Genomic DNA, 6,572 nt, shown 5'->3' with positions numbered 1-6,572 from the left:
CGAGAAAACCTGAAGCCAAAACTACAAAGAGAGAGATTGAGAGAGCAGGAGAGACACCACTTCCGTGTTTGTCTCTGCTGCCGCTGGTAGACAACTTGCGGAGACAGCGTCCTGACCCACGTTGGTTTATCGCAGCAAGCCAGCAGTAGCTTTTTGGCTGGCTAGTGGGTCATCTTGAGGGCCTGCACCATCCCTGGGCCTGAGCCTGGCTGGAGCCGCGAGAAGGAGAGGCAGTGATTCCGAGTGTGGAGCTCAGCTGGCCCTTCTCCAACATGGTTCTTGGCCATTCACTCTCCTGGGCCAGGCTCCTGAGCCCTCAGCACTTGCTGCTGGATGGCCCACTGCTTCCCTCACAGCTGCATCTCCATGGAGTCTCTAGTTGGCCAGCACTCACCATGTGTCCACAGATCCGAATGGCTCCTCCTTCACAGCGCATCTCTGTCAGGGAGAAGGCGCTGTTGGGCGCCTCCTTCTCTATTGAAGTTTCTCTCCTCATTCTGCAGGCTTCAGTTCACACCTCAGTCCCTTCCTGGGCCCAGGAGATCTGCTTCCCTCCTTTCTCCCTCACGTTGCTATATCAGGCATCTGGATGGCAACACAGGGAGAGGCTCCCTTCCCGCTGCTCACCGCTCTGCCAACTGGATCTCCTGTCATGAGGCTGAGGCCGGACCCGAGACGACCCCTCCTCAGCAGGGGCTCCTGGTCTAGCTCCCTCGGGCCAGGCTGATGCTCCCCCAAGCCCACCCAGAGCCTAGACGCTGCACAGTGGAATTGCCCAGACTGCCGTTGTGTGCACCCTGCCTGCCTTTCGGATGGGGACCTAGCAAGGGCCCTGGCTTCCCCACACTTCTTCTGCCTCCGTGTGACAACACCCTGGGCCTGGATGTGGCCTGGCAATAACCCATCGCACAAGTGTAAGTAATTAAAAACCAGTGGCATTAACTTCTCATCTTCATTCAGTCATCTTTATAAATTCAAATTTTCAGTTAGATCCAACACAAACAGAATAGTTCTCTGCTGCAGCTCTGTATCTTCATAGGAAAATCACTGTCATTATTTGATTTTAAAGTACAGCTGGAAGGCCCACAAGATACCTCGGTGGACTAAGCACCTGCTTAGGCAGGACTCAGGTTCGATCCCGGCACCACATGCTACACTGGCCCTGGTTCCGGGTGCACTGAGACAGGGCATAGTGGCACACGCCTGTAATCCCAGTGCTAGGGAGGCTGAAAACAGGTGGATTACCATGAATGACTTGAGTATTTTATGTACCAAAGAAATAAATACAGTACAGCTTTTTTTTTTTTTTTTTTTTTCCCCCTTTTCCTTTCCAACTTGGGCCTGGCAGAATGGCTCCTGCAAAGAAGGGTGGTGAGAAGAAGGGCCGTTCTGCCATCAATGAGGTGGTGACCCAAGACTACACAATCAACATTCACAAGCGTATCCACGGAGTGGGCTTCAAGAAGCGCGCCCCTCGGGCACTTAAGGAGATCGGAAGTTTGCCATGAAGGAAATGGGGACTCCAGACGTGCGCATTGACACCAGGCTCAACAAAGCTGTCTGGGCCAAAGGAATAAGGAATGTTCCATATCGTATCTGAGTACGGTTGTCCAGGAAACAGAATGAGGATGAAGATTCACCAAACAAGCTGTATACCTTGGTAACCTACGTACCTGTTACCACGTTCAAAAATCTCCAGACAGTGAATGTGGATGAGAACTAACTTGGAAATAAAATTACAGAACTGCCAAAAAAATACAGTACAGCCAGAGCTGGGCATAGTAGTGCACACCTGTCATCCCAGCACTCAAGGGGCTGAGGTAGGAGGAGCTATATGAGTTTGAGGCCAATGTACCCTACGTAGTAAGTTCAAGACCACCCTGAACTACAGTGAGAGCCTGTCTCAAAATAAATAAGGTATCAGCAGTTTTAATGGCATGTGTCTGTAGTACCAGCACTTGAGAGGTTGAGGCAGGAGGACTGCTTGAGTCCAGGAGTTTGTGGCCAGGCTGGGCTACGTTATGAGACCTGTGGGGCCGGGGAGATGGCTCAGTAGACTAAGCGCTTGCCTGGCAAGCTCAAGGGCCTGAGTTCAATCCCTGGTTCCGCCAAACAAAAAAAAGAGACTCGTATCCTACTACCACCCACACCAAAAAAAAGGAAAAAAGAAATCTTTTGTTAATTTTGTTTGAGCAGAATGGACATCATGCAGAGTCAGCAGGAGGTTGGCAGGTGAGCACTGTCTTGTGTCCAGCTACGGAGGCAGCTGGGCTTCACTCCTGGGACTGTGGTAGCCTCAGGACATCCCGGGTAGAGGCTGCGGTTTGGGGAGAGGGAGAGAGAGGCAGAAGCTGAGGCCATAGGCAGGGCCTCAGGACGCGCCAGTGAGCTGATGTCAGGGCAGAAGGAGTGAGACAGTTCTAACCCCAGCTAGGCTTGCTGAGGGAGAGGGAGGGTGCCTCTGGGCTCCCGGGAGCCCTGGAGGAGGGCGGTGCCAGGCCGCAGGACACAGAAGGAGCCTCCACAGCAGGAGGGACTCTGCAGCCCTGGGCTCCTTGCTCTTCCTCTCTGGCCACAGCAAGGTGCTGCTGGCATGGAAGCTGCCTGGCCGAGAGTCCCAACTTGCAGTCTCGGTCAGCCTCTGCCACCAAGCAGCCCCAGCCTGAGCAGTGGCCAGGCCTTTTGTGTAGAGAGGATGCCACGTCCTTCACAGGGAACCCCTGGCCGAGTCCCCATGCCGGGGGCCTTTTGTGCAGTGTGACCTTGAGTGACCCTCACCCAGGGCTAGTGTCTGTCACCTCCCCTTGGCACTGGATGGGTTCTCGCACCTATTGGGACTCCAGCATGAGTGAAGTGATGAGATGTACCTTCTGGGCTGGGTCAGGAGGGTGGCAGTGTGCTCTACCTGGCCATAAGAGACCCTTTGGTGCCTTCTTCGGCTCATGCCTGGCCGATGACCCTCTGAGGCTGCACAAGGCTCGGCCGGCAGCTGTCCCCACCGCTGCACTCCCACCACCACTGACTGCACTGGGTTCACCTGCCTACCACATGAGGAGATTACATTTGGAGGGTTTTGTGCATGTGGTACTAGAGATGAAATTTGGGCTGCTCTACCACTGAGCTACATCCCTGTCCTTTTAGAATTTTTTTTTTCTTTTTTATATTTAGTTCTACCTTTTAGAATTTTATTTGAGACAGAGTCTCCCTAGCCTGGGCTCACACAAACATCCTCTTGCACCAGCCTCCCAGAGCTGCTACTGAGTCACTTCCTCCTCTACCAAGCAAACCCTTTCCCTGCAGACTCTTCTCAAAGTACTTAAAGCCTCACTGCCAAGAGGAAAAGCTTGTGCTTGCACTTGCGCAACAGGCCAAGTGACCACGGATGGAATAGTGGAGTTGGAGTTGGAGTGTTGCCATGGGTGCTCAAGACAAGAGTGCAGGTTGGATGCAAAACAGGACCCTTAACATCCCCAGAAGCATCGTGGCCCCTCAAGCCCCTTCTTTTTTTTTTTTTTTTTTCCTTTGCAGAACCGGGGATTGAACTCAGGACCTTATGCTTGCCAGGCAAGGACTTATTCTACTGAGCTATCTCCCCGGCCCCAAGCCCCTTCTTTTGCTATCTCTGCCACTCTCAAAACAAGCCACAAAGCTCAGTGACAAGGAACAGGCTCTTCAAAGCCAGCTCTGAAGAGACAAGCCCCTCATGGGACTTCAAGGAAGGAACAACAAGGACACAGTGGACAGCTCCTCTGGGGCAGCTGGAGCCTTCCATGCCTTCCTCTGAGCTGGACACGAGGGACCCAGCAGCCCAGGTGGCACCAATCACTTGGCTCAAGATGCACACCAGGGGGCTGGTGAGATGGCTCAGTGGTCTAAAGCACCTACTTGGAACAAGCTTGGCAAAGCACAAGGACCGCGGTTCAATCCCCCAGCACCACATGTCAGCCAGCACCGCCCCCTGGTGGGCTGAGCTGGCCACACACACACACACACACACACACACAAACACACAAAAATAAATAAATAAATAAAGGGGGACTAGTGATTGGGTCAGCGTGAGGGGCTTGGGGGTCTGTTCCCAGTACTGGAAAAAGCTTCAAAGGTAAGGCAGTAGTGAAGCCTCACAAACCTTACCTTAACCACTTGGTCACGAGGCCCTGTAGACTCTGTACTAAATATTTTTTTTGGGGGGTGGGCAGAACCAGGGATTGAACTCAGGCCCTTTTGCCTGTCAGGGAAGCACTTATTCCACTGAGCCATCTCCCCGGACTGTACTAAATACATTAAGAAAAAAAAAAAAAGAATAAATTGACTTACTGGGGGTGGTAATCCCAGCAATTGGGAGGCTGAAGTAGGAGGATCACTTAGAGTTCAAGCCCAGCCTGAAGTTCATAGAGAAACCCTGTCTCAAGAAGACAAAAAACAAAAGAATAAACCAACTTCTGACATTTTAACAGCATGCACTAAGAAGGCACACTGTGATTTCTGTAGGGTTCTGCCAAGACTGTATTAGCCTGATCGGATTCCTTTTTCTGGTGGGGGAATGTTGAGACAGAATCTCACTAGGTAATTCAGGCTGGCCTTGGACCGACTCACTATGTAGTCCAGGGTAGCCTGAACTCTTGACAGTCCTCTTACCGCAGCATCCCCTTCTCTCTCTTTCTTCTTGTTTTTTTGAGATAGGGTCTTGCTATATAGTCAGGGCTGGACTTGAACTCACTAAGTAACCCAGGCTTAGCTCAGACTCACAGTAATTCTCCTAACTAAGCAAGAAGTTACAAAGAATTTGCCACCTCACTGTGTGTATTTGTAGTATTGAGAATTGAACCCAGAGCCTTCACATTGAGATATATCCCCAGCCACTTTCTAGTATTTACTATTTTGAGACAGCAAGTCACAATAAGTCCTAGGTTTGGACCTGCTTCAGGCCAACACAGGGCTAGTGTTACAGGTGAACTCCACATCAAGTAACTTATTTATTAGCTGTTTGGTACTGCCAACTGAACCCAGAACCACTCTGCCATGGAGCTACATTCCTGGCCCTTTCTATTTTTTATTTTGGGATTAGTGATTCTCCTACCTCAGCTTCCCAAATAGCTGCAGTTAGTAGCTGGGAATGCAGGTATATGCCGTCACGCCATTGTTTATCGAGGTCTATGGGGTATGACGTGGCCACAGCCCTCTACCCATTCCCTGCAGGTTCCAGACCTCAAGCACTGCACAGCAGCTCCTCCACCCCGTGCCCAGTGCCTCTGGGCTCAGGATGCATGCGTGAGCCAGGGCTGTGCAATGAGCGGCACAGAGACCTTGCCCAGGCCGGGGAGGGGTGGAGAGCAGCCCCTCGTGTGTTTGTGCGAAGGAAAGCTGCTGCTCACAGTACCCTTGGCTAAACAAAAAAAATTTTAATCTGTTGTTGTTATGGGTTGCTCAGAATAGGAGCCAGATCAGCCAGATTGGAATTTGGAAAGCTCAGGCCCAGCCACCACGCCCCCTTAGCTCTCACATAGGAAAGGACAAGGCGGCTAGCCCAGGAAGTGGGGGTGGGGGGTGGGGGGTGGGGGGTGAGGGTGTAAAACCTGGAACCACATTCCATTTGGTAAACAAATTCATTGTCTGACACACAATAATGCTTTCAGGGTCATTGAGACCATTACTCAAACTACATTCCTGGGGCTTTTAGTTTCTGGTTATCTTGCACCTGAGTACCTGCAGGCAGCCTTGCAAATCATTGATTCAGCTAAAAACCCCAAGTTGTTATAACTGTCCCGGGAGCATGAGGGGTTCATAGTTAGATCTCAGCACCATTAACTTGACAGTCTGGATTTTTTGAACATACTTAAACAGTTTATAAAACAGGGCACAAGGGGCTGGAGAGATGGCTCAGTGGTCTAAAGCACCTACTTGGAACAAGCTTGGCAAAGCACAGGGACCGTGGTTCAATCCTCCAGCACCACATGCCAGCCAGCCCCGCCCCCTGGTGGGCTGAGCTGGCCACACACACACACACACACACAATAAATGTTAAAAAAGTTTAAAAAAATAATAAAACAGGGCCCGATAGAAACAGAAGAACAGGTCCAACTGAGGCAGGTACAAGGAGGCATCAAGAATAGTCTCCAATTTTTCCTTTTGACAAATCTCTAGAGCCAATTTTTTCCTTTGGCTACATTATACCCTGATTGTTTTACATGTTGTTTTAACAACACTAAATATCATAGCATATGTTTAAATCTCTCAAGTCTTACGCACTTATGACCCTTTGTGGTGATGTATCAAATTATTTTGACACGGTGTCATCACCGCTAATCTACTCAAATAGCAAGGAACATTAGTTACCAACAGAGTCTGAGTAGGTGGGTTGTTTTAGAGCTCCAGAACTGGCAATATCTCCTGTCCCCACTGATTTTTGTGCCACCTCTTAAGCTGTAACATCAGCCAGGTAGTTTCCTCTTTTGACTTGAGGTCTGGTCCACATTTGGCAGCATCTGTCTCTCTCAAGCTGCAAAGTTACCTTGTCTTTAATTCTGTCTCCTTGAAGGCCTAGCCCTGCCTGACTGCCTAGAATATATATA

Source organism: Octodon degus, unplaced genomic scaffold (assembly GCF_000260255.1).
Source record: "Octodon degus isolate 3935 unplaced genomic scaffold, OctDeg1.0 scaffold00113, whole genome shotgun sequence".
Lineage (NCBI taxonomy): Eukaryota > Metazoa > Chordata > Mammalia > Rodentia > Octodontidae > Octodon > Octodon degus.
This window is presented reverse-complemented; position numbering follows the sequence as displayed.